Below are 9,320 nucleotides of genomic sequence, written 5' to 3' on the forward strand. Positions count from 1 at the left end.
CATATACATTACCTACTGGCGGTCGCCAGTAGGTAGTTATAGTTAGGACCCCTTTTCCATAGGAAATCCGCAACATTCTATTTTGAATAACTTTGGCGCCGGTCGACGAATCCTCGCGAATTTTTCAAAATAGGTGGGGCGCTATGCTCCGCTCCTACCCTGAAAGTCTCGGGGGGATTCGTCAAGCGGGGGCTGAGATAAAAGGGGGGTCCCAAAACGCGTTTTTCCCATGCATTTTTCCATAGGACCTTTAGACAGGGCTACAGCCCGAACGGCTGAACAGATTTACTTGAAATTTGGCAGAGAGGTAGTCCTCAGGTCAAGGAAGTGCCTTTTGTAGGTTTGGTGTAAATCTGTTCGGTAGATTCTGAGAAAATAGCCTTTAAATCAATATATATATCTGAGCCAGCTTACGGTGCGCTTACGGTACGCTTACCGTACGCGTACGGTGGCGTGCGCGAGCGCGATTCTGATTGGCTCTTCGATCTTAGTAAACATTCGAATCGGCCGAAACCCGGAAGCGGCGGCCGCCATTTTCTCTCTCGCACTGAGAGTTAGATTGTAAAATAAAGTCAAAAATCATATAAAGGGGCTGTTAAGACAACTCCCACACACATAGCCATGTTGAGGGAGTCCCCATTGACCCCCCAAGGGCAAAAATGCAATTTTTATTTTTTCGCTAATTTCGCCGATTACGCTTACCGTACGCGTACGGTAAAAAAATGGAAATAAAAAAAACACTATCCACACTCACCCCACCCCCTGTGCTTTTGGTGGCCGATGGCCACAAAATGTACAGGGCTTATTAGAGGTGACAAAAACTAAATATTATAAACAAAAATAATAAAAGAAAAAATTATCCACACTCTCTCCACCCCGTGTGCAAATGGTGCCCGAAGGGCACCATTTGTGCATGGCTTATAAAAATTACGAAAAATTAAAATATTACCGTGCACGGAACAAACTGCGTTAAGTGGGCGCGCACGCCACGAATGGCGTAAAGTAACTTAGCATTTAAAAAACCGTACAAATTCACTGAAAACACCATAGGTTTCACACACGTTATAGTTAGGAATTAGCATTTAAAAAACCTTGCAAATTCACTGAAAAACCATAGGTTTCACACATGTTATAGTTAGCGGAAATTTTACTGATAAAAAACCAGTGAAATTGCCCCGTTATAGTTAGTGCTGGCAACTATAACTCACGCGACCGCAATCTTCTGCTGATGACATATGTGTCTTTATGAAAAAAAAATATTTGTAATATATGTATAGCTAAAAATGTATGGAAGAAGACATGGGCAAATAAGTGTCTAAATACAGTATTAGCATCAGCAGAGGATTGCGGTCGCGTGAGTTATAGTTGCCAGCACTAACTATAACGGGGCAATTTCACTGGTTTTTTATCAGTAAAATTTCCGCTAACTATAACATGTGTGAAACCTATGGTTTTTTCAGTGAATATATATATATATATATATATATATATATATCCAAATATGTATATATATATCCAAATATATATATATCCAAACATAGAGTTGTCCCCTAGGAAGAGCCCACAGCAGGAAGGTAAGTTTACAGCGTCTAATGATGTAAGCTGCAGCCTCTCTGTCACAACGAAACACCTCAATCATCAAGTCTTAAAAGCCAACGTGGTTTGTGCGCCTCGTGCACTTCTTCATGGGCAGACTCTGAGAAGGGCGTCGCTATGCAAGCACTCAGCACTGGAATCACCTGTGATACTAGCCCAAGTGGACGGGACAAACAAAGTTGCCTTCTGGTCTTGGTGTTTATACAGCGCTGGGCAGTGTTCATTCCAGTGAATTTGCATGCGCGCTGCCAAATATTCCAAATTGAAACCCCAGTGGGCTGGTGAGACGTCCCGTACATGAGGGGTTGCACCATATGCCTCACATCTCGCAACTCCCTGCTCATGAATGCCGACGTCGGTTGGCACCAGCAAAGACCGTGTTCTCACGGCGGGGCCTTCTTCCGCGGCAGGACTGGCCGCTAAAGATCCAAACACAGAGTTGTCCCCTGGGAGGAGCCCGCAGCAGGAAGGTAAATTCTTAGCGTTTAATGATGTAAGCTGCAGCCTCTCTGTCACAATGAAACACCTCAATCATTAAGTCTTAAAAGTCAACACGTTTTGTGCGCCTCGCGCACTTCTTCACGGGCAGACTCTGAGAAGGGCGCCGCCATGCAAGTATCACAGGTGATTCCGGCGCTGAGTGCTTGCATGGCGACGCCCTTCTCAGAGTCTGCCCATGAAGAAGTAAAACGCGTTGGCTTTTAAGACTTGATGATTGAGGTGTTTCGTTGTGACAGAGAGGCTGCAGCTTACATCATTAAACGCTAAGAACTTACCATCCTGCTGTGGGCTCTTCCTAGGGGACAACTCTGTGTTTGTATATATATATATATATATATATATATATATATTACCTACTGGCGGTCGCCAGTAGGTAGTTATAGTTAGGACCTATTTTCCATAGGAAATCTGCAACATTCTATTCCCAATTACTTTGGCGCCGGTTCACGAATCTTTGCAAAATTTTCAAAACTTTTGGCCAGCTCCGGTCTGCTCGGGGTGATTCGTCAAGCGGAGGCCGAGAAAAGAGGGGGGTCCCAAAACGTGTTTTCCCCATGCAATTTTCCATAGGAACCTTTAGTCGCAGCTACAGCCCGAACTGCTGTACGGAATTACACCAAATTGGCAAAAAGGTAGCCCTTGGTTCTGAGGCGTGCCTTTTGGTTAAATGGTGTAAATCCGTTCAGTAGTTCCTGAGAAAATCAAAAGTAAAATCACAAATATATCCGGGCGGAGCCTAACCACACATCTCATCGTGACATCTGATTGGCTGTCAGCACTTCATCCAAGAAGTGTTGGCAGGCATCTTGGGACCAATATACATGATAGCACCTCTTTGAAAAGCATAGCAGTTAATAGAAGGTTTGAAGACTTTAGTTACATTATAAATCATTTGTTGATGGTACCATACTCATTTTAGGAATTGTGGTGTGTTCTAAGGTGATTTTACCATGTGAAAAAGCCTTCTTCTGGGATATCATGAATCATGTTTGAGAGAAATCTATTTTCTCATGCTTTTCCTACAGAGGTTTGGAAGGTGATCTATAGGCTAAACTGAGAGCATATTTTCTGTAAGTTCACATTATCTTTCTCAGTCATGTGAGAATGAAGTCTAACATTCTCAGTAAAACAAGTACATCCAACAAGGGCAGAGACTGTCAGTTGATTCCTTTGTGTTCTACTGCAGCTTCCCAGAGTGTTCTAAAGAACAACTAGAGCGCTAACAGTCCTACTTATGACAAACGTATTGCACACTTGAAGCCATCTTGATTGGAATAAAGTGGTAACTCTTAAAACATTTATTTTAAAAAGGAAGAAAATGAGGGGGTTAATTTTGCCATAGAAAGTATGATTAGTGCTGCAGAAAGAAAAAATAGGGCACATTTTGAGTGACTTCTCAAATCCTCATCTATTTCACTAAAAAATTCTGACATGCAGACTGAAACATGCACTTTCAATACCAGCAGCAGACTTACCTGGTGAGCAGTAGCTTTACTACAGTGATCTAGAGCAACTAGAGTGCTAACATTCTGAATTTATGGCAAATGTGTGACACATCTGAATGCATTCTTGATGGAATCAAAGTAAAAAACTGAAAGTATTTCCTACTGAGGAGATTGTAGTACATGAGGAAATTAGGAAACATCATAACAAATAAGTCTCCCACGATGGCCACCAGAGACAAAAGATCCCAAATGCAGCACAAATATCACCCAGATGTAGCCCACATGTAGCCCAATGACAGAAGTGTGCAAAACACTTTTTATTTTTTGTGTTTTTGCAGTTTTATATAGTGCAGACTTGTCTGGTATTGGAGTGCTTTACATGAGCATTGGTTACATCACACAAGAACAAATTCATGTTGGTTGTAGACATGGGGAGATTAAGTGATTTGAAGCAGAAACTCCAACCTTGTTCCCCAGTTGCAAAGTCTGCAGCTCTGGAAGTAACACCACATCCTCTCCCCTAAGTGCAACATTTAATCAAGTGGTCAACTGGATAAAAAAACATAAAGATAACAAATAATTTTAAAGTGCTTTGTCGCTATTTGAAAACTCAGAAAATATGTCCTCATTTTAGTTTGTTTAGAGCTCTAACCATAATTTTGATGCAAATAAGACCCTCTCATATATGTAATTTCTAAAGGAAATGCTCTAGGTAGTACAGTTTTGATTACATCAAGATGACGTCAGGTGTTCCACACTTTTGTAATAAATATAGAATGTTAGCAATCTAGTTGTTCGTTAGGATACTGTTGAGAGGCAGAGGCTAGCGGCACGGACTCTGAAAATTGAAGGCAGGTAGGAGGGTGCAGAGGCAACAATTTGACCACACTGGGCAGGCAGGAAGGGCAGTGGCAGCACAACAGACTATGGAGGGCAGTGGAAAGGGGAGCAGGGGCAACAAACCAGCAATACAAGACTGGCAAGAGAGGCTGTGGCAATATAATAGACCATTGTGGGCAGAAGGAAGAGGCAGTGGGAGTACAACCATACATGCCAACAGACCCGATTCAGCCAGGAAACGTCCAATGTTTTAAAATGGGCTTTATTTGATCTGTCTCCTGTCTACAATCTCCTCTTTTTCAATGTAACTCAAAGGTGAAAATCAATATCCCAGTTTTTTTACCAAAATCTCCCTCTTACCAAGATCAAAATGTTCGCAAGTATGGTAAATTGGATCATGGATGGCAGGAGAAATTGGGGTAGGGACATGTACTCGGATAACAGAGGACAGGAGGGACATGGAGAGATGCACCAAACTGACCCTACAGGGCAGGCATCAGGGTTTGCAGCAGCACAATACACCACACAGGCCATGCGGAACTGGAGTGCAGCACAACAATCCATAGTAAGCAATAGGGAGGGGACAGGACCATGCACATGGACACCAGAGAACAGAGGGGAAAGAGGCAATGGTAGCTAGCTAACCATAATGGACAGACAGGAGAGAAAGCTGCAGCAGAACAGACCAGAAAGGGCAGGAGGGACGGATCAGGGGCATTATAATGGAACAGACAAGCCAGGAGGGAGGGAATAGGGATCTGCACATGGAAACAGAGGGCTGGGTGCAAGGGGGCAGGGCAGGAGCAGCAAGATGACCATGGAGGTCAGGCAGGATGGGCACTATAAGCAAGACACTCCATGGAGAGAAACAGTGAGACTATGATGGCATACACACAGACCATGGAGGGAAGGTGGAAGGGGGTCAAAGGCAGCTAGCTGACCACACAGGGAAGGTGGGAGGGGCTGTGGCAGCACAGAAGACCATGTGTGGCAAGCAGGAGGGTTAGTGGCAGCACAATGGCTATGATGGGCAAGAAGGAGGGTGCAGGGGCATGCACAAGGTACCATGGAGGATTTAAGGGATGGTCAGGACCTGGGCACAGACAAGAGAGTTCAGGGGAAGGGGACTCACAACATACCATGCGGGGCAGGCAGGAGGAGCAGTTGCAGCACTACAGACCAGGGAGGGCAGAAGGGTGTGGCAGTAAAATGAACCATGGAGGACAGGAGGAAGGGGATAGGGGCATGGCATGTGGACAGGCAGGGTGGAGGTGGCAGGGACAGGTTACACTCATCTGACAATGCTAGGCAGGTGGGAGGGGAGTGGCTGCTCAACAGAACACTCAGAGTAGATAGGACTGGCTGGTCCATGGAACATAGTGGGCAAAAAGGATGGAGCAGGGGCATGCACAAAGACATCGGAGAGCAGGGGGAAGGAGAATAGGAGCAGCAAGCTAAGCACAGAGGCTAAGCAGGAGGTCAATGATGGGGCATAGAATTGGGCAATGGAAGGCAGGAGGAGTGGACTTGTACAGCATGCTAAATGGAGGGCAGTTGCAGCACATCAGACCATGCATTGCTGGAGGGAGTAGGCTAGTCCATGGATTCAGACAACAGAGGATAGGGAGGAGGTGGATGGGGCAGCAAGCTAACTGTTCAGAGAAGGCAGGAAGGCCAGTGGCAGAACAACAGCCACACAGGGCTGTAATAAGGGAGCAGGGACATGGACTTGGACAATGGATGGCTAGGAGGAGGGAAGGCAGGAGCAGCAAGCTTGGGTTGGGGCAGTAAAATGCCAGGCCCTGCTTCCAACCCCCCACCATCCATTGTGATATGCATCTTACTTAATGTTAAAAAAAACCTAGAAATTTGTTGAAAAAAACAAAGATTACACGGACAGTATAGTTAGACGCAGATTTCACTCATACACAACCAGTGAAATTCAGCAGTTATAGTTACCTGACCTAACTATAACTTACGCCTCCGCAATGTACTGCTAATGACCTCAGACATTACATCATTCATGACATGGTCAGTTACATCACTCATGACATCACTCATGACATCTCAAATGAGCTGTGAATGGAATGGAACTATAATCGCTAGAACTTTATTTAGGGATAGTGTGTGTATATTAACACCCCTTTTTTCCTTTCCTTTCGTGTAAGAACCATTATAATACGCAACGTGCCCAGATTAATATAGCTGATAGCCTTTCACTTTAAAGTAATGTGTAGTCCATTGTTTATGTTGATGTTTGCACTTCTAAGTATGTTTATTATGAATAAGTCACGTTGAAGAACATACAGGTATGGCGGTCACTTGGCAAGATATGCTGAAATGACATTGTGCGCATATTAACACTTGTTTTCTTTTCTTTAATGTATCAATTCCTGAATTTTCACATCGTGACCAGGCCAATATGGCCACGAGCTTTGTGGATTAAAGTAATGCACTGCTGATGACGTCACATATTACATCACTCATGACATGGTCAGTGACATTACTGATGACATCACTGATGACATCTCAAATGTCATCACTGATGACATCATCTACATGATCATCTGATGCACCACCTCACACCCTAAAATACAGACTACCATTCTCGAAACCATAGACACACCAATACTAGTATAGCTACAATATACTGTACACTATGCATGCAGACCTTTAATCAGCTACATAGCTTTGATGCAGTTTTTTAAAAACTCAGTTAGTACCTACGCAGTCTGGGAATCATTCTGTCTGTCCCATGCACTTCTCCATTCAACCATCCAGCACTATCTACGTATCCTATCACTCTGCCAATACCTAAGCATTTATAAATTCAGCACACACTTTCTTTGCAACACTGAAATTACTCCAGTTATTAGTCATATACTTAAGGAATGGTGTAGTCAAAAATATAAGTGCAGGTACAATATTTTGTACACTATGCATGCACACCTCTAAGCAGCTACAAACTATTGATACGCTCTTCTAAATACCCAGTTAGTACCTATGCAGTGTAGGAATCCTCCTGTCTGTCCCATGCATTTCTCCAATCACCCATCCAGCACTATCTACTTATCCTATTACTCCACCAATACCTAAGCCCTTATAAATTCACTATACACTCTGTTTGTAATACTGTAATTATTCTAGTTACTAGTTATGAACTTATGGAATGCCCTAGCTACTAACACAAGTACATCTATAATATTTTGTGCACGATCCAAGCAGACCTCTAACTAGCTACATACTATTGATACACTCTTCTAAATACCCAGTTAGTACCATGCATTGTAGGAATCGTCCAGTCTGTCCCATGCACTTCTTTAATCACTTATCTACCACTATCTACTTATCCTATCACTCCACCAATAGGTAAGCACTTATAAATTAAGTGTTCACTCTGTTTGCAGCACTGTCCTCATTCCAGTTACTAGTGGTATTCTTATAAAATGACCTAGGCACCAACACAATTATACATAAAATATTCTGTGCATAATCCCAACAAATCTCTAAGCAGATACATACTATTGGTCCATTCCATTAAATACTGAAGTAGTACCAATGCAGCGTAGGATACCTCCTGTCAGTCTCATGCAATTCTTCAATCACCCATCCAGCACTATGTTCTTACTGTAGCAGTCTGCCAATACCTAAGCACTTATGGGGCAGATTTACAAGCACCCTGCGCCACCAGTATGTCACTTTTTGTAACGTAGTGATGGCACCAGGCACTTCTTCATATTTCCAAGGAGAGGAAACGCCACCCTACGTGGTTTTTCCTCTCCTTGTAAATACAACCCCTTCATACACAGAACTTTGCGTTGAAGGGGCGTCCCATAGGTGTTGCTGTGGGTGTTCCCACGCAACACCCATAGAACAAGACACATCTCCTGATTTATGAGAAATCGTTAATCTGGAGATGTGTGTGAATGCTGCGCCATCCTAGAGTTGGTGTAGCAAGGTGCAAAGAGGAGAATTGTTTTCATTTCTCCTAATTTTTTCCTCTTTCAATGCATGCTGCATTCCACAGCATACATTGAAAGAGGGAAATGTCTTTACTGATTGTTTTTGTGCAGGAAGGTGTCCCTTCCTGCACAAAAACAATCTCCACACGACACAGTCATCAAGGGTGCCTGTGTCACCGCATGGCTGCAGTTTGTGGAGCAGTGCAGAGGGAAGTACAGAGTTGCAAAATATTCATGTACATATGTCACATCCCTGTGCTTTGGAAGTGCCACAGTGCAGTGCAGCTAAAGAGCTTGCAGTGTCACTCTGCAGTACTTCCTCATAAATCTTCACCTATAAATTTACCATACACTACTAATGCATTCTTTCAATCATGCTGTATACATATATTCAACCAAACTTTCACACATTACCTTGCAATTCTTTCTTTACCAGATAGGGTAGCTCTGATAAGAACTTTTTTTTCCCTCTTTTTTCTTTTGTATTTTTTTGAACAATTTTGTATTTTTTTTTTTCAAAAAATGGACAAAAAAAAGAACGAATAAAACAGGAAATATTTGGAATTACTTATCATTCCAAAAACAAAAAAACAAAAAAATTAACAACGATGGTTGCATTGCGCAGCACAAACTGCATCCACCGACTGCTCACCGAAGCATATAAGTTTCTTACACTTCACGCAGTGTTGCTCGAGAAAGGCGAATTCCCGCCTAATGTCCATTGCAGGTGTTCCTGAGAACGCTCCAGATGTACTTGCCACAGCAGGTGAGGGGTTCAAAGCAGCTCGCCTCATTTCCTCCCGAGCAAGATTGAGAGGATGTGTGGTCCGGAGATGCTTGTACATTGAAGCAGTGCCACAAGAGTATTTTTTTTCACTGCCTCTTGTCAGGACTCGGTCACAAATTTTGCACGTCACCTTTCTCGCATTTACTTTCTTCTCTCCAGGTGGAAAAGTGAAGAATTTCCACACGACAG

Source organism: Triturus cristatus, chromosome 4_1, assembly GCF_964204655.1.
Source record: "Triturus cristatus chromosome 4_1, aTriCri1.1, whole genome shotgun sequence".
In the NCBI taxonomy this organism is placed as follows: domain Eukaryota; kingdom Metazoa; phylum Chordata; class Amphibia; order Caudata; family Salamandridae; genus Triturus; species Triturus cristatus.